Here is a 25,181-nt window from a genome sequence, read left to right as displayed (position 1 = left end):
ACAGACACTGAGAGAAACAATTAATAAATGGGACCTCATGAAACTGAAAAGCTTCTGTAAAACAAAGGACAAGGTCAACAAGACAAAACGACAGCCTACAGAATGGGAAAAGATCTCTACCAATCCCACATCAGACAGAGGTCTGATCTCCAAAATATACAAAGAACTCAAATTGGACACATAATCCAATAAAAAAAAAAATGGAGTACCGACCTAAACAGAGAACTCTCAACAGAGGAATTTAAAATGGCTGAAAGACACTTAAGGAAATGTTCAGCATCCTTAGTCGTCAGAAAAATGCAAATAAAAACAACTCTGAGATTCCATCTTACACCTCTAAGAATGGCCAAAATCAAAATCACTGATGACAACTTATGCTGGAGAGGTTGTGGGGAAAAGGGAACACTTCTGTGTTGCTGGTGGGAATGCAAGCTAGTACAACCCCTTTGGATGTCAGTGTGGTGATTTCTCAGAAAATTGGGAAACAACCTTCCTCAAGACCCAGTAATACCACTTTTGGGTATATATCCAAAGGATGCTCAATCATGCCACAAGGACATGTGCTCAACTATGTTCACAGTAGCTTTGTTTGTCATAGCCAGAACCTGGAAACAACCTAAATGCCCCTCGATCGAAGAATGGATAAGGAAAATGTGGTACATTTACATAATGGAGTACTACACAGCAGAAAAAAATAACTACATCTTGAATTTTCCAGGAAAATGGACAGAGCTATAAAACATTATTTTGAGTGAGGTAACCCAGACCCAGAAAGACAATTATCACATGTACTTACTCATAGGTGGTTTTTAAGCATAAATCAAAGAAAGCCAGCCTACAAACCACAATCCCAGAGAACTTAGACAACAATGCGGACACTAAGAGAGATTTACATAGATCTAATCTACATGAGAAGTAGAAAAAGACAGGATCTCCTGAGTAAATTGGGAGCATGGGGACCTTGGGGGAGGGTTGAAGGGGAGGAGAGGAGAGGCAGGGAGGGGAGCAGAGAAAAATGTAGAGCTCAATAAATATCAATAAAAAAAAAGTGATCCTCCCAGGATAAGACTCCACTTTTTACTGTGCTGATGTCTGCATTTCCCCACCTGTAAGAAACTCAACTGCATTCTTGATAACAACAACAACAACAATAGACTGCGTCTGGCGCATTCCCCTTAAAAAAAAAAAGTCAGGCTGTAATACCAGTATTCCAAAAGTATGTTCCTGAATTTAGCAAGTTGGAGGCCAGCTTGGAACATGAGAGACCCAAGCCTAAGATACAGTATAGATTTAATGTGCACACACATCCCTATGGATTGACTATGTATGTGTGTTCCCTTTCTTTGTTACACTCTGTATCTTTAAAAAGTATTGGTCATAAATCCCACTTTGTTCAGAACAATGCTCTTTTTTTCATCTATTGTCCTAAAGTAATTCTTAGTGATGCTGTCCTTGCTTTGGAAACAGTTATTTGAATGACAAGTTATATGTCCATCTTACTTTTACATGAGATTGCATTCGTTATGCACGTATTCTTACAAAACTTTCCAAAAATACAATAAAATAAATGTAAGACTTCATATTCTCTTCATTTCACAATAAGTAACACAACTTGTTCTGCCTTTGATGTTTTCAGGTTTTAGACGATTTAGTCATATAAGTCCACTCCTTTTTTTTTAATCGTTATTTTTAAAACTAGTGATGGTACATGATATTTAGTCCTTACACAACATATTGAGTAGTTCTAAAAGAGCAACCAATGGTGCAATGATTAATCTTATATACGCCTGATTTAAGATGTGTTGGGAAGCTCCACCCAGCCCCACCTCCCATTCCAGACCCCGCCCCTGAGAAAGCCTACCATCAGCAGCTCCTTCCCCTGAGATGCTCAAGACCTTGCCTACAGGCTAGTGCCTCCTCCCCCTTTCCCCTCCCCCCCACCTACCACTGGTTCTCCCAGGAGGTTTGTGTTTCTCCTCTTCCCCTGGGACTACCCTGGAATGCTTTGCTCAGATTAAAACCTGGACTTTATATCAGCTTGACTGATTTATTGTTGCCCACCACTACTGTGCTGCTGGGGAATATATTTTTATCAATATGCAAGTAAAATACACTCCCAAAAGGGAATCAAGGTATACACAATTTTGCACTTTGCATGAGGATTGTGGTACTTGCTCTGTAGATCAGACTGGCCTTGAACTCACAGAGATCTGCCTGTCCCTGCCTCCCAAATGCTGGGGTTAAAGAAGTGCGCCACCACCACCGGACTCCCCACCCCACCCCAATTTTTCTTTTCTTTTCTTTTCTTTTCTTTTTTTTTTCTTTTTTTTTTTTTTTGTGAGACAGGGTTTCTTTGTCCTGGAACTCCCTCTGTAGACCAGTCTGACCTTGAACTCACAGAGCTAGAATTACAATTTCTTACAGACTTACAACAAATAGTAAACTCAAAAGTGTTTTACCATTCTGGTGTGTTATCAGTGGCATATTCTCTCTATTGGGAAGGGTACAGAACAAGGGAACAAAGTAAGTAGAGGGTACCCACACCATTGCAATTCTGTTCTTTTGGCAAGAATTCCTAGCATCACTGAGACTGGGAACTTACTTTCCAATAAGGTATTTTTTTGTGGGGGCCAGCTAAGTCTGGGCAGGTTACTTAAAGGAAGTTTCTTTACTTCCAACCATTATTACCTGGGACTCTGGCCATGGCTGAATTTAAATGGAGTCTGGAGTATCAATAGTTTACCCTAGCCGGGCGGTGGTGGCGCACGCCTCTAATCCCAGCACTCGGGAGGCAGAGGCAGGCAGATCTCTGTGAGTTCGAGACCAGCCTGGTCTACAAGAGCTAGTTCTGGGACGGGCACCAAAGCTACAGAGAAACCCTGTCTCGAAAAACCAAAAAAAAAAAAAATAGTTTACCCTGAGACAATGCCTGGCAGGCCAAAACTGCCCGACCCCCCCACCCAAGAGCAGACCATTCAAAGGAAATGCCTGGCATTCCAAGAGCTGTAGATAGGATCACCTGCCAGGGCACCTCAACAGGACATCCCTAGACAAATGTCAGCTAATCAGGGGCCCTAAACCTCAAGGACCCCTCACCCTACCTCTACTACTATAAAAACCCTATTCTAATTGCGCTCGGGGCTCTCTGGTTATTCCAATATGTTGGACATGCGGAGAGACCGAGTTTGCAAACTTGATTAAAATTAAGGCTCTTTGCTTTTACATATGGGACTCGGTCTCCTTTGTTAGCTTTTGTGGGGACCCTGCAGATTTCGGCATAACATTTTTCAGGGGGCTTAGGCCCACAAAAGGGTGGGTTAGGTCTGTTGGCACAGGCCTCTCTTAAGATATGCCTAGACAACTTAGTAGGACCTGTCTGAAAATAGAAAGTAAACAGAAAACTGTGGCTATACTTTATACCTCAGTGATAGAGCACCTGCCGACCACGTAAAAGGTCCTAGACTAAATTCCTTAGTACAAGAATGAAGGGGAGGAAAAACTGAAGGAAGAAGGAAGAGAGAGATGGACCCAGGGGATTAGGGATGGAGGAAATTGGTAGTACCACCTGTCCATCTGACCACCTAAATGTCTGTGTGTCCTTTTTGCAGTAAAATAGCTTCCTTCCCTGAGAAAGAGAGTTAAGCTTCGTACCCAGTGTTACCAAAAATAAAACTACAACAATTTAAAGATCTTCAGTTGGATATACTTTGTTTTAGAATTAGGCACTTTTTTAAAAAATTGTTTTTATTGAACAATGTGTTTTTTTCCATTCCCCTCCCTTTCTCTCCCCCCTTCAACCCTCTCTCATGGTCCCCATGCTCCCAATTTACTCAGGAGATCTTGTCTTTTTCTATTTCCCAAGTAGTTTAGATCCATGTATGTCTCTCTTAGGGTTCTCCTTGTTGTCTAGGTTCTCTGGGATTGTGAATTGCAGCTTGGTTTTTCTTTGCTTTATGTCTAAAAGCCACTTGTGAGTGAGTACATATGATATTTGTCTTTCTGGGTCTGGTTTACCTCACTCAGGCACTTTTCAATATAGAGTAAATGTTCCTAGGAGACAGACTATAGTATAGTACAGCTATAGAGACTGAAAACAAAGGAAAGAATCAAGGAAAAGTGAGCCTGCCATAGTGACTCATGCCTGCAGTCCCAACACTCAGACAGCTGAGACAAGGACACTCATGCAGGGCTAAGACTATCCTGACTGCAGTAGTGAATTCTAGACTAATCTGTGCCACAGACTGAGCTCCTGGGATAAAAAGGGAAAGGAAAAGTGATCTGGCTATTTGAAAGTTATTTTCTTTGTAAGATAGGACCACAATATAATTTGAAAAATCCTAGGTTGCTTTAGGCTAATTTAGTATTGGTTTTGAGGGTTTTGTTTTGTTTTTTTGTTTTTGAGAAAGTATAGAAGGTTGAAGGAGTTTTACCAGCAGGCTAATTGAAACTTTTTCCTTGAAATATCTCTTTAATCATGATTTCTCTAAAGGTGAAATAAATAGCTGGATGATACATGTTATTGTGAGTCATCCTATTTTTGAATTACAGTCTAATCTTTAGGGGCAAGAGCGGGAGCAATGGGACTCTGTGATTTTTGTATGACATGTTTACACTGGAGAGATGGCTCGGTGGTTCACAGCACTTGCTTCTCTTGCAGAGAACCTGGGTTTGAGTCCCGGCACCCATGGTGGCTCATAACTGCCTGTGACTCCAGTTCCAGGGGATCCAGTACCATTTTCTGGCCTCCTCGAGCTACCACACAGAAGTGGTATATATAAACTCACATAAGCAAACACACAAAGACATGAAATAAAAATGACATGTTTCAAAAGTAAGTTTTAAAATACAGATTGAGGGGTTGGAGAAAAGGCTCAGTGTGTAAAGAGTTTAATGCACCAGGAGTCTGGATTCCTAGCACCATGTAAAGTCAGTCTATGACAGGTAAGTCCTGAGGGCTTGCTGGACAGCCAGTCTAGCTGAGAGAGCAGGCGGCTCGTTTTGTGAAAATTGGGTGGAGATGGGTGTAGGAAGGCCGCTGGGCTCCACGTGTGCTTGCATGGGAGAGTGCACAGCCACACACTGATAGAAAAGGACGATCATAAAAGCACAGTCTCACTCTCAGTGTTTCTAATTTACTACAGAGCTTAGCAATTTTTGCGTGATTAATTTTTGTTCCTTCTTGATAACTCTCACCTTTTCACCTAATCAAACCCTCTTTGGCATATCAGAATGGCCAGTACTGTTGCCCTTTGCATGCTGGGAGCATTCATAAGTAAAACAAAGATGACTTTGACAGCGGTAATGGAGCTGACAACCGGGACACTAAGTGACTGGCAGAAGCAGCATCCGCATTGCCGATTCACGGAGCAGAGGAAGCAATGATTCATTCCCTAGGCAGCCCTGAAAGAATGGCCAGGGAATTTATTATACTACTCAAAATAGTGCTCAGGTTAAAACTAGGCGTTGTTTGTTCCTGGAATTTTCCTTGTAACGTTTTCAGACTATAATTAGCTGCAGGTAATTGAAATCTCCGATGGTAGAATCAGGAAGGTGTGGCACAAGCCTTAACTGTCCTACCTCAAACACACTTCCTTGACCTCATTGGGGTCAAGCCTGTGTGTGTGTGTGTGTGTGTGTGTGTGTGTGTGTGTGTGCATGTGTGTGTAGTGGGTGTATATGGTGTTGGATGAAATTAAGAGTGCTATAATTAAGTGCATGTTGAAGTTCACTAGGGATTGAACAGCTGAGGGCTTTTCTATGTTCGTTCTTACTATAATCTCTTTGACTATTCAGAAAGCTCTGTTTGCTTTCAGACAGTCCCTGACACCCAGTGTTCTTTCTCGATGGAATTGTTAAACCTGCCCTAGTTGGTTCCTTTCACATCCACACTCCCTCCCTCTCCCTCTATCCCGACCATTCTTTAACAGTTTTCTCTGTGGTTAGCCCTTGCACCATATGGATCTCCTCTACAATAGTGTAAGGGCAGCAAACATCAACATTACAACCCACAGATTTGGAGTTCACAGAATCTACAGTTTCCAAGAGTTTTCTGGCTAAGGGTAGGTGCTACCTCCGTCAAACAATGTGGACAATGTTGTCAAAAGCAACAGTTCCACTGCATTGAATGTTTTCTGTTTATTTCTATCCATTTGGTTGTTCCTTGAGGGTTCTGATGGTGATGGCTGAAGCAGAAGGTAAGACTTCTGTTGAAATATGAACAGCAGGCCTGCGTTCCCAGCACCCCGGCTGCCTGGCTAGCTTATGCCCGAAATAACAACACACAAACTGTATTCATTTAATCACTGCTTGGCCCATTTCTATCTAGCCTCTTCTAGGCTAATTCTCACATATTAATTTAGCCCATTTCTAATCATCTGTGTAGCACCCCTAGGTGCGCTTACTGGGAAGATTCTAGCCTATGTCCATCCTGGGTCGGAGCTTCATCACGTGTGTCTGCCCAGGAGCCAGGAGCATGGCGTCTCTCTGAGGCATCTGCTCTAGAGAGGAGAGCTGTGGAGTCTGAGCTCACTTCCTCTTCCTCCCAGCGTTCTGTTCTGTTTACTCCTCCCACCTATTTTCTAACCAATGAGAGCCAAGCAGTTTCTTTTTATTTAACCAATGACCTTCCTCCATCATACTTCAGTCCGGGCTGTTAGAATTGCCATTGACCCATCCAGTCATTACAGATGGTTGTGAGCCACCATGTGGTTGCTGGGAATTGAACTCAGGACATTTGGAAGAGCAGGCAGTGCTCTTAACCACTGAGCCATCTCTCCGGCCCGATTTTTTAAAAGACAGACACAGGGGCTGACGGTGGAGGCTCAGGAAATGTGGCACAGATCTGGACACTAGTGTGTCTTAAACACTCACCTTTGGCATCACTGGGGTCAGATGCGAGTGGTGTAGTAGTGGACGAGGCCAGATTCTCAATAGAGTTCCATCTAAGGCATTCCTGATCAGAAGCAACATATCACAGATGCATGCATGCGAGTGTAAGTGAAAGGGCATGTGCATGCATGTGTACACACTCACGTGGAGGCTAGAGGTCAATGCTGGTGTCTTCCTTCTGTCACTTTCCACCTTACTTTTTGAGTCAGGGCCTGTCACTGAACCCAAGGTTCTCTCTGTCCCCAAGGGACTGTGGATTTGAACTCAGGTCCTCATGTTCAAATGACAGGCGCCTTATCCACTGAGCAATCTCCCTAGCACCAATATATATATATTGAATTAGGATTTCATGTGGCCCAGACTGGTCTGGAATTTATATAGAGCTGAGGATGATCTTGGACTTTTCATCCTCCAGCCTCCACTCCCCAACTGCTGGAATTATATGCACATGACACTGTTCCTAGCTAGACAATACATTGTGTGTGTGTGTGTGTCCACCCACCACACCCCAGTACTGGGGTTTCACACAGCACCATGTTTACTGCCATGTTCAGCATTTATAGGGGTGGGGCCGCTAGGGATGAGAAGTCAGGTCCTCGCAGGTACCCAACAGGCACTTGACTAACTGAGCTATCTCCTGAACCTAGGCAATGCATTCTTGCTTTTTATTTATTTTGTATTTTATGTACATTGGTATTTTGCCTGCCTGTATTTAAAAGATTAAAAAAAAAAAAGAAAGGTGAAGTGAGTACCTTTTGTCAGGCCCTGCCAAGGTCTGCCACTAAGCAAACACTCCCTGTGCAACAGTTAGTGAAAGAGATTTATTGGGGGAGGGGACAGGGAGAGAGTGAAAGAGTGAAAGGCCATGTCAGAGTGGGGACATCAGAGAGGCAGGCAGGGAAGAAACAAGAGGAAGAAGACAGGCAAGGGAGGGGCAAGAAGCAAGAGAGGAAAGAAGAGGCAAGAGAGCAAGCTGTGCCTGGCAGGCATGTTTAAGTGGTACACATGTCACATGGCTGAGGGCGGAAAGGCACCTGGCGACAGGCGATGCCATAACTTAACTGCTTTGGCAGAACTGGCATGTGGGTGGTGGGAATTGAACCCAAGTCCTCTGTAAGAACAGCCAGTACTCTTAACCACTAGACCATCTCTCCAGCCCCAGCAATGTAGTCTTAATGTCTACATTTAATGTTGGGGGCTGGAGAGATGGCTCAGTGGTTAAGAGCATTGCCTGCTCTTCCAAAGGTCCTGAGTTCAATTCCCAGCAACCACATGGTGGCTCACAACCATCTGGAATGAGGTCTGGTGCCCTCTTCTGGCCTGCAGACATACATACAGACAGAATATTGTATACATAATAAATAAATAAATATTTAAAAAAAAAATACATTTAATGTTGGTAACCTAAAAAACATCTGAAAAAGTGGTCTTAAATGAGGCAATAATTTTTTATTTTTATTTTTTTATTTTTTATTTTTTTGGATTTTGAGACAGGGTTTCTTTGTAGCTTTTGGAGCCTGTCCTGGAACTAGCTCTTGTAGACCAGGCTGGCCTCGAACTCACAGAGATTCGCCTTCCTCTGCCTCCTGAGTGCTGGGATTAAAGAAAGGCGTGCACCACCACCGCCCGGCCAAAGGCAATAATTTTTATTAATTTGGTTTTCTTTATGCTTATTTTTGTTTTCTGTTGATTTTTGTTTCTGTTTGCTAAAAAAAAAAAAAATCTTAAAGAAAAAAACACCTAGGGGAAAAAAATCTCTATTCCAAATTTCTTCACAGTTAGCATTCTATGAACAACTGACAAGTTCATTGTGGTCAAGATCCAGAATTGTAGAGACAGTTTAGTCTCTTTTTGTCTTTCCTTCAGATTCAACTGGTGGTAATTTGCTGAATAGGAGCTCAGCCACAGTCCCAGGGAATTCTTTCCTGATGGAAAGCTCCCACCCTGAGAGGGAGCTTGTCCAGCGGCCCTCACTGAGGTAGGGACAGTTTTACTAAGTATTTTCTCATGAAGAGGACTGCACACTGGGAGGTAGAGCTAACTTAGGTTATGCAAAGCACCAGGCTCAGTCCCGGGGAGGCCAGAGAATCATGGCAGAGGAGGAAGCTTTTCTTTCCTTAGGCTGCTGGACAACTTATTCCTCAGGCCACATGCCTGAAAAAGAAAGGGGAAAAAAAAGCTCTATTTCCGGATCTTACTTATACCACTGAGAGAGACAAGGCAAGCTTGCGAATGCTTTGGGGCATCTTGTCAGTTTCAGCAGCTTCATGAGACCCAAGAGTTTTATTTATTTCCTGAGATTTGTAAAAGTTTCATTTACTTTGTGAGTCTTAGGGAGCCTACCTTCAGGAAGTAATGTTTCAATTTGAATCAACTAGTCCCAACGCGTGGTCTTGCTGTGAGGTCCCAGGTAGCCTCACATGATACTCAGGCCTCGGGACTCTAGACTTCCATAATTAACAGCAAGTCCCAGCTAGGGTTCCTGTTTCTGTGTGGCCCATCACTCTTGAAGGAAGTCAGGACAGAAACTCAAGCAGGGCAGGAGCTGATGCAGAGAACATGGAGTGATGCTGCTTACTGGCTTGTTGGGTCTGCTTGCTTGATTGCGTCCTTCCTTTTTTTTTTTTTTTGGTTTTTCGAGACAGGGTTTCTCTGTGGCTTTGGGACCTTTGGGACCTGTCCTGGAACTAGCTCTGTAGACCAGGCTGGTCTCGAATAAACAGAGATCCGCCTGCCTCTGCCTCCCGAGTGCTGGGATTAAAGGCATGCGCCACCATCGCCTGGCTGCTTCCTTCCTTTTTATTCCTTCATTATTAGAAACAGACTTCTCTATGTATCAGCCTTAGCTGTCCTGGAACTAGCTCTTGTAGACCAGGCTGGCCCTTGAATTTACAGAGATCCACCTCCCTTTGCCTCCCACTGCCCGGCTTTCAGTCTGCCTTCTTAAGGAATCCAGGAATACCAGCCCAGGGATAGCCACACCCATAATGGACTGAACCCTCCCCCATAATCACTAATAAAGAAAATTCCAGCTGGGCAGTGGTGGCACCTCCTTTTAATCCCAGGCTTTGGGAGGCAAAGGCAGGTGAATCTCTGTGAGTTCGAGGCCAGCCTGGTCTACAGAGTGAATTCCAGAACAAGCTCCAAGCTCCAAAGCTACAGAGAAACCCTGTCTCAAAAACAAAACAAAAGAAAAAGAAAAAAGAAAAAGGGAAAAAATGCCTTACTGCTGGATCTAATGGAGGTATTTTCTCAGTTGAGGTTCCCCTTTCAGATGACTCTAGCTTGTGTCAAGTTGACATAAAATTGACCAGTACAGATGGTTTAGCATTCCCTCTCCCCATCCCCAACAGGATGTCCATGAAAAGCGTGTTTGTGAAGGCTTGCGTATCCACACGTCTGTCACCCTGACTAGTCAAGGGAATTTTCCCTCGTGCCTTTTTGGGTTTTGTAGCTTCCAGGGTTTCAGATGAGAAGTCACAGCCACCCAGCCCCAGTGCTGTCCTGTCTCTCACTGGCCCCTTCCCTGTCTCACATAGCAGAAGCACCGTCCAATTTCTAACCTCGTAAAGCTCTTCTGTGTACGAAGACTTACCCAGGGCATGCTTTGCTGTGTCCTTTCTCACTCCTCTTGCACGGAACACGGACAGATAGAAATCTATATTTGAGGGATGGGCATTTGCTAGAAGCATTTGTTATGCCCTTGTCATGAGCCCTCAGAGACTACCAGTGTCGGGGTCCAACGCCCCAACATAAACTACTTCTCCCTCTCTGGCCTGGCGTGGAGGCGTGGGAAGAACTGAGACACAGTTCACACAGCAATATCGGAAGGGAGTCTCAGGCTTCATTCATTCCTGAGACTCATCCACGTTTATTTTTCGAACACCTTTTATTCCCCAAGGTAAACTAAGGTGGAAGTTCGTTTACATTCTCTTTGGGGGGGGGGGATGCTGGATTGCATTCAAGTCCACAACTAGCTTGGAACTCACACCTCTTCTCAGGTGATCTAAAGCAGTACGATGAGCCTTTGTTAGGTAACGACAGCCTGTCTGATGGTGTGTGATTGCTTCGGATAGCACCCACGGCTTGAGAACTTGGCTGTCACACCATATAGAAACATGGGCCTACATACCAGGAGTTCGAGTTTGTATGCAAAAGCAAAGAACCTTTATTGCAAACTCGAGCTTGGGCCCTCCATCCATTCCCACACAGCGGTTGCACTAGGGAGAGCGCTGAGCTCAGCTATGGCACAGATTTTAAGAAGGATGGGGGACAGGAATTCGGGATTCAGATGCAGGTCGAACTCCTAATTGGGTAGGAGTGGGGCAACAGAAGTCTGCTCAAAGAGGGATTGGTACTGGTGTTGCTGCAAGGAAATTGGCAACCTATGTACAGGTTAAGAAGGCTATTCTTCATGTTCTACAGTATCTAGTGCTTGTTTGTCTCGATTCTGATTGGTTCCCCACAGGGTACAGTTTATGGCTTTTCCTGATTATTGTAAGGGTGAGGCCTGGTCCAGTAGTGTTAGTCTGAAGCCTGCCATGGCTGCACTGATGCTAACTTAGGCCTCTTCACATTTAATTTTCAGCGTTCTGTTTCTGTTCTTTTTTCCAGATAACCATATATTGGACAATTTTTTATTTATTTTAATTTTTTTTAAAATTTATTTATTATGTATATAGTGTTCTGGGCACCAGATCTCATTATAGATGGGTGTGGACCATCATGTGGTTGCTGGGAATAGAACTCAGGACCTCCGGAACAGCAGTCAGTTCTCTTAACCTCTGAGCCATCTCTCCAGCTCATATTGGGCAATTTAGATTTATCTTCTTAGTGACTTATATTCGTCACCTAATTTCCACCTTATACACATCTGCTTTATGTTTTATGAAATCTTTTCCAGGCAGATGTGGTAGTACACACTTTTAATCCCAGTACCAGGGAGACAGAGGCAGACACATATCTGTTGAGTTCAAGCTCAGCCTGATGGGCAAAGGGAGTTCCAGGCCAGCCAGGGCTACAAATTAAGACCGTGTCTCAAAAGAAGAAATCCTTTCCAGGTCTCAACCATGGGGTCTCCCCTTTCCTGGTGGTCTGATGGGCAGCAGTCCTCGAGGACAGTGGGATGCAGGGCTTTGTAGGTTGTGAGTACAGCAGAAATAGCCTGCCGGGAATCAGCTTCCGCAAGACAGCTCAACTTCCGAGTGAGGGGAATATACAGGACACGACGGCAGCTGGGACATCACCTAATAAGTGCCTCGTATGTTTCATTTGCTTTTGGCAGCACGGTCCGTCCATGCAGATGGGAGCACAACACCTAATTATCTTATGGGAGGCAACAGGAGAGCATTTTCCTGGGAACTGTATCAAAGGTCACACTCAAATCAGGCATCCAAGCTCAGGGACAGCCTCCAAATGGGGTCAGGCAGAGAATAGACTTCCTGTTAGAGGAAGGAGTCTTCTATTTTATGCCAGGCTCAGAGAACTGTCTGGACTTGGTGGACTGCAACCTTAAGCAGCAGGGACTTCCAACATCAAGGTATAAAGGAGAATTCAGTAATTCTCCTTCAACATATGAATGAAGTTTTTCTTAGAAATCCAGTTTTGGGCCGGGCGGTGGTGGCGCACGCCTTTAATCCCAGCACTTGGGAGGCAGAGGCAGGCGGATCTCTGTGAGTTCGAGACCAACCTGGTCTACAAGAGCTAGTTCCAGGACAGGCTCCAAAACCACAGAGAAACCCTGTCTCGAAAAACAAAAACAAAAACAAAAACAAAAACAAAAAAAAACAAACGAAATCCAGTTTTGGCCGGGCAGTGGTGGCGCATGCCTTTAATCCCAGCACTTGGGAGGCAGAACAGGTGGATCTCTGTGAGTTCAAGGCCAGCCTGGTCTACAGAGCAAGTTTCAGGACAACCAAGGTTGTTACAGGATAAATCCTGTTTCAAAAAAAACAAAAAGAATGAAGAAGAACAAGAAGGAGGAGGGGGTGGGGGAGAAGGAGTAGGAGGAGAAAAAAGAAGGAGGAGGAGGAGGAAGAGAAGGAGGAGAAGAGGAGGCGGAGGAGGAGGAGGAGGAGGAGGAGAAGAAGAAGAAGAAGAAGAAGAAGAAGAAGAAGAAATTCGGATTTGTGGGGGACAAAGGCAATGGTTCAGTCAGTAAAGCGCTTGCCACAGAAGCATGAACTCAGCAGACCCACAGCAACCACATAAAAACCAGGGACAGCAGGATATGGATGCAATACCAGCACTGGACAGGCTAAGACAGGATTTATGAAACTAGTCCAACTGGTGAGACCCAGTCCAGTGAAGAGCTCTCTCCCCCAAAATCAAGGTGTACTACTCCTAAGGAATGATACCTGAGAATGACCCATTACTGCCACATGCAAACATGTACACGCACCAAAGGAAAAAAATAAGGATTTCCTTAAGTATACTCATAGGAATGCATTTTGATTTATAATGACAAGTGGAAACAGCCTGAATATTCATTGTCAGGAGAACAAAGAAACAATGTTCAGTATATTCATCCAGTCAAACACTCAGCATTAAAAACAAATAGACTACAAACATATGCAACAATAACAATCTTAATATTTTACTGAGTGAAAGAAGCCAGACAGTAAAAAGTGAAAAACTGCTGTAATGGTCTATCTATGTGAAGCTGTAAATCACACAAAACTAATTTATAATGATATAAAATCAGAGTTCCTCGGCGGGGCTGAAGAGATGACTCTGAACTTAAAAGTAAGCACTGGGACTGGAGAGATGGCACAGAGGTTAGGAACACTGACTGCTCTTCAAGTAGGATTTGAGTTCAATTCCCAGCAAGCATAGGGTGGCTCACAACCATCTATAATGAGACCTAATGCCCTCTTCTGGCCTCTAGGTGTACATGCAGGCAAAACACTATACATAATAAATAAATCTTTGTTTTGTTTTTTGAGACAGGTTTCTTTGTAGCTTTGAAGCCTCTTCTGGAACTCTTTCTGTAGACCAGCTAGCCTCGAATTCACAGAGATCCACCTGTCTCTCTCTGCCTCCTGAGTGCTGGAATTAAAGGTGTGTGCCACCATCACCTGGCTAAATAAATAAATCTTTTTTTTTTTTTTTTTGAGTATTGCGCCTACGGTTCTGGACCTAAGTTTCATTCTCAGCAGCCATGTTAGGTACCTTATACCTGCCCGCATCTCCAGAATCAGGGAGCTATGACATCTTTGGCCTTTCCTGGCACCTGTACGTACCTGCACACAAATATATGTGTGCACATAATTGAAAGTAATAAAAATAAGTTCTACAGTAGTTTGGGGGCTGGTGAGATGGCTCATCAGATAAAGACGGGTGCTCACGCAATGAGGACAGAAAACGCCACGCTTAGTTTGCGGGACGAGAGAAAAGCAACAAGTGAACTTGGTTTATAAGTGTTGGTTTGCTGACGCCTGCTCTTGAGGAGTCCCCTTTTCTAGAGAGCGGTTCAAGAAGAACTACGTGGTCAAGTCTCACCAGTGTCAAAGGAAGAGAAATTGTCTGAGGATGTTTAAGTTGCTTTTGAAGAGGCTCACGAAAGAATACCCTGGGTCTGTAGCCAATGCATATACATTGAGTGTGAAGTTTAGTGTTTGGAGGGGCCAGCCATAAACTACCAAGAACAAAGGCAAAATCTTTGAGGGTTGTTGGCTGAGTTTTCTGTCCTGCTCAGTTCCCACAATCGTTAAGTCCCCCCAAAAATCACACAGAGGTCTACATTAGTTATAAACTGATTGGCCCATTAGCCCAGGCTTCTTATTAACTCTTATAACTTATATAGCCCATTATTAGCCATTATTCTCTATGCTAGCCATGTGGCTCAGTACTTTTTTCAGTGAGGCAGTCACATCTTGCTTCTTCTGTGGTGGGATCAAGACTGCAGAGAAATGGGCTTTCATCTTCCCAGAATTCTCCTGTTCTCATTGACCCGCCTCTACTTCCAGTCTGGTTGTCCTGCCTATACTTCCTGCCTGACTACTGGCCAATCAGCGTTTATTTAAAATATAACTGACGGAATACAGACCATTCTCCCACACCAGAAGGTAGTCTCATGAAGTGAAGAGCTGAGCTTGGCTCTTCTCTCTATGGTTCTTTCATTTCATTTTATTTTATTTTTTGAGCCAGGCTGGCCTCTAACTCCTGACCCTCCTATTTCTATCCCCATCTGGTGCAATGACTGCAAGTGGACATGGCCACGGCCTTGCTGGTGCCTCTGCGATAACATCTTTTCTCTTCAGGAGTATTCTAGAAAAGCCAGCTAAGAGAATAATACTCTACACAGCACAAGATCGTCATGAAATATGTGAACTACTCTTGCTTGGACTTCCTCTGACTACAGTTGGGAGCAGTTTAGTTACTGTCGGTACTGGTCTATGGTTATGCAGCAGATAGCTTTGTCGGCAGCTTTGAGTTCGCAGGTCCCAGGCCAGTATGCCAGCTCCAGAATTTCTATATGAGAGGGATAAAGATTAGCAGTTTTATTGGATAAGGGGCCAATCCTTCATGTGTGTAGCTATTTACATGGGGCTCAAAGGCCCCTTTTTCTGGCCCAGAAGAGGCACTGTCATAATTATTGTATGCTAATGTTGCCAGTCTCCTCCAACCACGCAGTGGCAGTCTGTGCAGAGGTCTTCAGAGTTCTGCCTTGAAGCCCTTCTGGATCCTCCTCTCTACTAGAATTATACTTACAAAGCCGGGCGGTGGTGGCACAGGCCTTTAATCCCAGCACTCGGGAGGCAGAGGCAGGCGGATCTCTGTGAGTTCGAGACCAGCCTGGTCTACAAGACCTAGTTCCAGGACAGGCTCCAAAGCCACAGAGAAACCCTGTCTCGAAAAACCAAAAATAAATAAATAAGTAAATAGAATTATACTTACACCCTTTGCCATGAAAGAATGTATTTCTTTCAACCTATTAATGTTAGCCTTCGACTGCATGACTCAATCTGGTCAGGGCGTCCTGGGCAGAAGTGATAGTATGCTACTTGTTTGGGAGTGGTGTAAAAAAGACACCATGGTTCCACTCACTTTTTTGTTCCCATAAACCACTAGGAAAAGAGCATCTCATGGCAGCTAATGCCCTATAGCTTAGACCTCAGGATTATGTAAGGAGAAGAGAGAGGCACCTTGCCATAGGCCTGGGTTCCTGGGTTGGAAAACCTGACTGTTCTACTACTTTTCTTTCTGGTCTGTAATAAAATGCTGACCGGAAGCAACTTGGGGAGAAAAGTGTTTATTTGACTTAGACTGCCAGGTAATGGTCTGTCATGTTGTATATCAACGTTACTTTATACTAATTGTACACAACTTTAGACCTTCTGAAACACCACCACAGTTAAACGCTAACATTCTCCCATCTCTTCGGAAAGTTCCACACAACCCCTTTGGTAGAAATCAAACACCATAATTCAGCATGCAGGCAGGGTGGCACGATTTCTAATCCCAGCACCTGGGAAGCAGAAGCAGGAAAACTTGCAAATTTAAAGCCAGCCTAGGTTACTTAAGAAGACTTTGTCTTGGGCTGGAGAGATGGCTCAGAGGTTGGGAGCGTTGCCTGCTCTTCCAAAGGTCCTGAGTTCAATTCCCGGCGGCCGCATGGTGGCTCACAACCATCTGTAATGGAGTCTTCTGGCTTGCAGGCATACACGCAGAGAGAATATTGTATACATAATAAATAATAAAATATTTAAAAAAAAAAAGAAGACTTTGTCTTAAAAACCCCAAACAAATAACAATTATTTCTCCACCGATATATGGTTACTGTTGTAGAATATTATTTTAAGATGTGTTACTTTTGTTTATGCTCTGGAACATTTGTTTAATGATGTAAAGATGGGGTTGATTAAATAAAATTCACTTGCATTCAGGAGGCTGAGTCAGCAACTAGCTGGCAGGAAGCTGTAGGGAGGAGCCAGGTGGAGAAGGGTTTGGGGTGAGAAGTATGGGAACTCCTTAGGAGGTGTGAGGAGGCGAGCTAGGTGAGCTGCTTACTGTTCAGTCTCTCTGGGAAGCAGGATTCCACTGCAACCTTTGAATCCTGAATTCTTTCAAGGGACAGAGATTTAGATAAATTCCCTTTGTAGCTTTGAAGGAGTCCATGCTTTAAAGAACAGAACTTTCTCAGGCCGTGGCTCCTGAGGCCTAAACACTGCTAGTAGCGGAGGAATTTGCTGACTAGGAGAGCCGTAGCTTAAAAGGCAGCAATTAAAAAAAGAGGACCACATGTTGTTTGTATGTATGTATGTATGTATGTATATATGTATGTATGTATTTTTGGTTTTTTGATACAAGGTTTCGCTCTGTAGCTCTGGCTGTTCTGGAACTCGCTCTATAGACCAGGCTGACATCAAATTCACAGAGATTCGCCTGTCTCTGTCTCCTGAGTGCTGGGATTAAAGGAGTGTGCCGCCACCACCGCCTGGTACAGGATATTGTTTTTAAATGACATAACCACGACTCATTTTAGCTGGGCAGAGGTGGCACACACTTTTAATCCCAGTACTCAGAAGGCAGAGGCCTGTGGATCTCTGCAAGTTCAATGCAAGCCTGGTCTATGGAGTGAGTTCCAGGACAGCCAAGGCTACACAGAGAAATCCAGTATTGAAAAAAAATTATTAATTTTATGTCACATCGAACCAATATTTCCCACTAAACGAGTCTGTCATAAGCTTCCAGAAATCTTCAGAAAATGTGATGTTAAGGGATTTTGAGGTGTTGCATAAAAAGGGTATTATGGTGAAGCTGGACATGGGGGCACGTGCCTGCAAGCCCAGCACCAGGGAGGCCCAGGCAGTTAAACAGCCATGAATTCAAGGCAAGCCTGGGGCTATACAATCAAGAGCCAGTTTTTTTTTTTTTTTTTTTTTTTTTAATGTGTAAGTGGTGGAAGACAGCATCTTTCTGTTGACTGCCTCTCTAGAAACATCTCGGACAGAGGCAGGCACAAGCTAAGGAAATTCTGGATTATCTTTTGGAACTGCCCATGGTAAGGGCATTTTATTAACTCATATTTCGGGACTAGCATTGCATCTGGTACAAAATAGGTACTCAGTAATATAATTTAGTTTTATAATAACCCTATCTCTTACCTATATATTCCTATAAATTTATTTTTTCTAGTCTATTTTCCTCAGAATTGCTATCTGTTGGACTTAGGGGTTTAGCTCCGTGGTAGCATACTTTCCAAGCACTTAATAAGCTGCGAGTTCAATTCTCAGCACCAGTGTTTTTTTTTTCTTTTTCAAGAAATTGAAGATTGCTAATAATGTTTCCTCCAAGAATTGCAAAGCCATCGTACAAAGAAAATGCAGTTGACTACCGAAGTCGCCAGTCCCAACGGTGGGGTGCACAGTGGAGGGAATGAGTGCATGGCTCACCTGTATGTTTTATTTGTGTTTAAGTAAACCACAAAAACTACAAAGAGAAAAATAATTGGAAAAACAAACCCCAGAAACACAGCAACTGGGGGTGAGGACGCTGAGACACCATGGATGGCGGCAGCTACTTGATCTTCTCATGTTACCTGTGTGTCTCCTCCATGCTGTTCCCCAGGTACTCATGTTACCCGTGTGTCTCCTCCATGCTGTTCACTAAGTACTCATGTTACCCGTGTGTCTCCTTCATGCTATTCCTAGGTACTCATGTTACCTGTGTGTCTCCTCCATGCTGTTCCCAGGTACTCATGTTACCCGTGTGTCTCCTCCATGCTATTCCTAGGTACTCATGTTACCCATGTGTCTCCTCTGTGCTGTTCCCCAGGTACTTATGTTACCCATGTCTCCTCCATGCTGTTCCCAGGAACTCATGTTACCCGTGTGTCTCCTCCATGCTATTCCTAGGTACTCATGTTACCCATGTGTCTCCTCCATTCTGTTCCCAGGTACTCACGTTACCCGTGTGTCTCCTCCATGCTATTCCTAGGTACTCGTGTTACCCATGTCTCCTCCATGCTGTTCCCAGGAACTCATGTTACCCGTGTGTCTCCATTCTGTTCACTAGGTACTCTCGTGTTAGCCATATGTCTTCCATAGTTCTTTAGTGATGCACCTCACAGTTGTACATTTACACAGTTGGGTTTTCTGTTATTTCATCTGGGTAGTTCTCGTCTGGCAGAGTAGTTTACGGAATACTCTCAAGGCCTTTTTTATTTCTTGGATTCATACAAATACCCCAGGAAATGAAAGAAAAGATGATTTGTAGATTTTTTTTCTTTTACTCTTTGGGCCCCACCATCCAGTTCCCAAATAAATACACAAAGACTTATTCTTACTTATGAATGCTAAGTCTTCTTCCTCCATAGCTAGATATGTGACTGGCTCCTGGCATCATCTTTTTTTTTTTTTTTTTTTTTCGAGACAGGGTTTCTCCGTAGCTTTTGGTTCCTGTCCTGGAACTAGCTCTTGTAGACCAGACTGGCCTCGAACTCACAGAGATCCGCCTGCCTCTGCCTCCCGAGTGCTGGGATTAAAGGCGTGCGCCACCACCGCCCGGCTGGCATCATCTTTTGTAGGTGGAGACTGCTCATTTGTTTCCTGGCAGCCCAGACCCAAAATAACCACACAGAAACTATATTAATTAAAACACTCTGTGGCCTTTTAGCCACAGCTCAGGCTTCTTATTAACCAACTCTTGCATATTAAATTATCCCATTTCTATTATTTTGTGTATTGCCATGAGGCTCGTGGTTTACCAGTTAAGGTTCTGGTGTCTGTCTTCTTCGGCAGCTACATGGCATCTCCCTGACTCTGCCTACTCTCTGCTGCAGCCAGCACAGCCTGGATGCCAAGACTGGGTGTGTGTGTGTGTGTGTGTGTGTGTGTGTGTGCTGGGATTGACACATGGAGGCTTCTTTTCAGGTGGAAGAGCAGCAACCTTTATTTTGCCCAGCAACCTTTTATACCTCTACTCCTTCTGTGGAAACCCACCGGCCAGAAAGAACACAAACATCCTTGTCAATTACAGACCGCAAGGAAGTTCCACCGTCAGTCAGGGGGAGTAAGGGCAGGTGGATCACAACACTCTCGCTCTATATCTTTTCCAGTTTGGCTATATTCTGCCCTGCTATTGGCTGAAGTAGCTTCTTTATTAAACAATGATAATAAAACATATTCATAGCATATGAAAGGGAACCCCACATCACTCCTCGCTCTCCTTTTCCTCTCCCCATCTCTCTCTCTCTCTCTCTCTCTCTCTCTCTCCCTCCCCCCACTCTTATTTATTCTCTCTGCCTGCCAGCCCCGTCTATTTCTCTCTCCTCTCTAGCTATTGGCTGTTCAGCTCTTTATTGGGACCAATCAGATGGTTTAGACAGGCAAAGTAACACAGCTTTACAGAGTTAAACAAATGCAACATAAGGGACTGCAATACATATTTGCATCATTAAACAAATATTCCACAGCATAAACGGATGTAACAAATCTTAAACTATATTACTCAACGAATGAATGCAAAGAATCCATATTGCATTTGTATAAGATATGTACTGTACTGCAAAACAAAACATCAAAAACTCCCTTTCAAAATAAGTTTAACTCTGCATTCTCCTCTCTGGAGCTTTTTGGCGCCCCTTGCAAAATTCATGTCTAACACCCAGCAAGATTAGCACGTCGACTCCCATCTCAGTCAGGCTCATCAAGAAGCGGGGGCGTGCTGGAAACCGCACCTACTGTGGTCTTGTCACAAAGCCAGAAGCAGGAACCGACAGGGTGTTCCCCCGTCTTTCCTTTGACGGAGGCCCCGGGAGGAGTCACGTGGGCCCGGAGAGCGCTTCGCCAGCCTTGCGCGATGACGCGCCTCGGGTTGCCAGGGGGCGGGGCAGCGCGCGGAAGGGGCGGGACGGAGGCTGCTGGCGGAGGCGGGGCGGCGCAGGGGCGGGCGGAGCGGGGCGGGGCGCCCGGCGTATTATGGGATGCGGCGGTGGAATGGCGCTGGGCGCGTGATTTTGAACAAACCCGGGTCTGTGTTTCGGAGGCGCCGCCGCCGCCGCGGCTGCTGGGAGCCCCGGGAGCGCGGCGCGAGGAGGAGGCGGCGGCGCCGCCGGCTCGGGTGAGTGTCAGCTCCGGAGACCCTGGCTGGGCGGCGGGGACCGGCGCCGGGCCCGCGGGGCGCTCGCACGGCCGGAGAGCGCCGGCCGGCTCCCGGGCAGCTGGGCCGGTGGGCCGCGGCGGGCGGAGGGTCGGCGGGGCGCGGCCACGAGCCGCTAGCGCCCGAGAGCGCGGCTGTCACTCGGCGGGGTCGGCGCCGCCCGCTCTGCGCTCGGGAGCAAGGGCCCGGCGGCTGTTGACAGGCTCTCGGCGCGGCCCGGGAAGCCGCCGGCGGCCCCGGGCTTCTGGGAACCGGTTTTGCTGCTGTGTCATTTCGTACCAGCGCCTCCTTTCGCTGCTGCCCGCCGCCGCGTTCTTCCTACGCCCCTTTGTATGGACTCCTCTGGGTGTGTGTCCGTTTCCCTCGCGAAGCCCACCAGCCAAATGTCATAATGTCCCCGCGGTGCACGGGGGAAGGGAGCGGGCTGGGACTCAGCCTGGCCAAGCAACGGTAAACAACCCGGCTGTTGGTGGGGGAATAAAGTTGAAAGATGAAGAAGCTGGGAACCCCTTACACGCTAGCGGGCTGTATATAAAAACGCGCTGTGAGTGGGTGGGAGACAACACTAGATTAAGCCCGAGCCTGCTGACTTTTATATGGAGTTGTCATTCAAACGAGGTAGGGAAATGGCTTCTGTTTCGACCTTATTCTTAGGTAGCCCTAAGACAGTAGGCTAGCCCTATTCACAATCCTGAGGTTCAGTTTGTTCATTTCTTATAGGTCTTTTAGACCTTATATTGTAGCTGAATGATAAAGAATACGGATTTTGAACTGGCAATTAAGGCTTTCTGAAATTAAACAGCTGATTTTTGGAGAATGCTGGTCCCATTAAGAAGTCTTGGCAGCCTATGTGTTCTTTTTCTGATATGATTAAGCATTACTTGTATCCTCTTTCTGCTACTTATTAAACTAAACGACTAGAGGGACTGGAAGGGGTGGATAGGTAATTCCGGAATCTTGATATAAAGCAAGCTGCTGTATTCTCACCGCGTTGTACAAGCGTATCAGCAGCAGATGGTTTTTAATTTGGAAACTTAGATCCTAAAACCATTTGGCAAGAGATTCTAGCGAAGAACTGTGTTTTATGTATGTTAGAAGTTGATCATTCCTGACTCCACAGTTGGAATCAATATATTTTAAATTTAGTGGCACTGGTACAACTTGAAACTAACAACAGATTGACGTAATGGCGTTCATGGACAGAAATGCCCAAAGTTAGGTGGAGAGGAAAAATAGTTCAGAACTTTATTCTTAAAAATTAAAAAAAAAAAAGAAACCAAAAACACTATGTGTAGGGTCAGCGCCTGTAATTAAGGGTGCCTGAGAATCAGGCATGCACATGGAAATAGCTATACTGTCAAAGTATTCTGTGGGTGGAGTAGAATGCCAAAGTTGGTGAGTGACGTTAGAGGTGTCCAATGACTCCGAGTGTACCCGAAACAAGGTCTCCCATCTCCAGTGTTTTTCTGGAAATGAGAGTTTGGGGTCTTTACTGTTCTTGTGTCAGATTCCGAATGACTTGCCCTCCTCGCAAGTATCTAGGACTTGGAATCCCGCAGTTTTCACGACTTCCCTTGGCGTTCCTGCGGGGCCCGCGGGAGCTGGGTGTCTGGTCCTGGGTGATAGGTCTGGCCCGGCTCGCCGGTGAGCGCTAGAACCTCCGGTGTGCGTTTGAAGGTTGGCGGGGCGGGCGGGAGGTTTCCCCGGATATGTGGGTGTGTGCTGCTCGGGAGGGCGGGCCGGGGCGGGAGCAGGAGGAAGGGGGAGGTGACTGGTGGTGGCGGCGGCTGCCGGGGCTCGGCTGTCGGGGAAGCTGTTGAGCTGTGATGGTGATGACGAGGTGAAAATGGCGGATCTTTCGAAATACAATCCCGGCCCCTGACATACCAGAGGTGGCGGCCGCGGCGACATCGCCACCCCGGCTCCCTCCTGAGCCCCCGGGTACCCTGTAGTGCTCCATTTCGGGCAAACTGGAAAAGGAAGCAGCTGGACAGAGCTACCGTGCACAGGCAAAACAAGCACTTGCCCGGGCTCGGAATTGCCCGGGACCTTCTGGAGCCCGCTCCTCGGAGCCGGAGGGTGGAGAAAGCGGCAGCCTCTGGAGGTAGAGGAGAAGCGGGTTACCCGGGGGTTCTCTGTCTGCAGAGCTTTTTATTTGGGAGCTGGGGGAGGAAATGCGTCGCGGATCAAGAGTGACTTGTCCGGAGTGCAAAGAATCAGTAGCCTCATAATGACATCAACATTATTTTTTTTTTTTTTTGAGTATCAAGGGCTGAGTTCGCTTACACCTAAGGCGGCTGCTGAGGCCTAGAGGAACCGCTAGTATTTATCATGATTTCCTGATAGAATACTTAAAATACCACTTGGTGGGGGTTGGCTGATGGTGTTCAGCAGTTTAGGGAGTTGTGCTTCTTTGGGGAGGCAGAGCATTGGCATTTTCTTCCACATTTAATGTTGGTGACAGCATAGTCTAACTTGTTGGGGTGTGGGTCCTCACCTGTTTTTGAGCATATGGGCCAGTGTTGTAGCAATCAAAAAAATTTTTATATGGCGCTGTCATCCTTAGGGTGGCACCTTTGAACCTGCCACTTGGCAAATAACGATCGATACTGTAATCATATTTTCTGCCCAGTCTTAAGGGGAATTTCTTCTTTGTCCCCATCTAATTTCATGAATTCAGAGAAGGAAGTTATGAAAGATTTTATAATAGACTGTATACTACAAGTGAAATTCCATTCGGGAGCACTATTCTTCTGAGTTCACTCTCACTGTCAGAGATATGATGACTTGATGCAAAGCATTGAGCGCATTGCTGATGGTTGACACCTGTTATAGTGCAGATGCAGCGTCTTGGTTCGGGTAACTAGAGCACTGGTTCCTTAGTTATAAGGCTTGATTGACCTTACTTTTGTCATCTGATGGTCCTACTATGTTAGACTGTGCTGTAGGGTCCTTAGGCAGCCTCCTTGCATACAGTAGGAATGATACTGAACTGTTACAGGTTTTACAAAATTTTATACACCGGTTTGGGGTCCTCCTTTTTTCTTCAGCTTAAGTGGTAGAAGAGTTGGGTCAGTGACCTTGCATTATGAGAGTAAACAGGTTAATATTTAAGAAATGGCCTACTAGCATTTGTGAGTTGCAATAGATTTACTTTCTCAGGCTGTCTATGAAGTGATATGATAGTACAGTTTATTAGCATATGGTATATTGTGTATACACAGGGCAAATATTCTGTCTGAATGTGTGTAGTTTGGACTTTGACTTTGACTCACTACAAGAATGAGAAGTCAGAGTGTTTTATAGTAAATATCTGAACAGTACTTAGAAGATATAATGATTGTTGTCCATTAGAAGTATAATTTGAGGGGACAGTGAGATGGATCAGCTGGTAAAGGCACCGGCCATGCCAGCAATTCTGAAGCTGAGTTCAGTCCCCGGGTCGCACATGGTGACAGGACACCTACTGTCACAGGTTGTTCTGACTGACTCACGGCAGTGTGTTTCCCTACAAGTAGACAAATGTAAAAATACCAATATTGTGGCTGAAAATGTAGCTCATCCATTAAGAGAGTGTGTGCTTGTCCAGAGTTCCCAGCACCCATGGACAGGGCTTCATGCCTTTTAACTCTAGTTCTAGGGACTCTGATGCCCTTTTCTAGTCTTCTTGAGACCTGCGCATATGTGCATATACACAAAACATAAAATATGAATCTTTTTTAAAAAGAAGAAAACATTATAAATGCACACACATGATTTGATCTTGAATTATTCAGTAGAAATTTGTTTTTTAAATTAAATTATGCTGCAATTTTTTTGGTCCACAGCAACTAGCTTACTTAAAGTAAGAATCTTTATAACATAAAATGCTTTGTCATTGGTTTTCTGTTTTATGATGTGTCTTGCTGTGTAGCCCAAGCTAACTTTTTGTGTGGGTGGATGTTTTGACTGCATGTCTGTCTGTGCATTGCATGCATGCAGTGTCCACAGGCCTTGAACCCTCTGCAGCTGGGGATGCAGACGGCTATGGACTGCTTCCATGTGGGTACTGGGTTTCTTGGAATAGCACCTACTGCCCCTAACTGCTAACTAAGTCCATGCTCAGGCTAATTCTAACTACCAATTCTGTTGTCTTTTTTGTTGATTCTTAGTGATTATTTCCCCTCCCTATTTTTAGATAATCTTTTGTG

General features: G+C 45.1%; 1 protein-coding gene across 4 annotated transcripts in view; it reads left to right on the top strand.

Annotated features, from left to right (window-relative positions):
• Positions 1–20,816: 20,816 nt before the first annotated feature.
• Lin54 (lin-54 DREAM MuvB core complex component) overlaps positions 20,817–25,181 on the top strand; it is a 62,187-nt gene continuing 57,822 nt past the window's right edge. For 3 of the 4 annotated variants that reach the window (XM_041642090.1, XM_041642089.1, XM_041642086.1), the window contains exon 1: positions 20,817–20,952. The gene's annotated coding sequence lies outside the window, so the exon portion shown is untranslated. Of the gene's footprint in view, positions 20,953–22,789; positions 23,096–25,181 lie in introns of those variants that run through there. The other variant, XM_041642087.1, reaches the window with a different exon arrangement.

This window comes from Microtus oregoni, unplaced genomic scaffold (genome assembly GCF_018167655.1).
Source record: "Microtus oregoni isolate MIOR12 unplaced genomic scaffold, Mior012 000072F_ref0000427, whole genome shotgun sequence".
In the NCBI taxonomy this organism is placed as follows: domain Eukaryota; kingdom Metazoa; phylum Chordata; class Mammalia; order Rodentia; family Cricetidae; genus Microtus; species Microtus oregoni.
The sequence above is the reverse complement of the archived record's forward strand: the minus strand, read 5'-3'. Positions and strand labels throughout refer to the sequence as shown.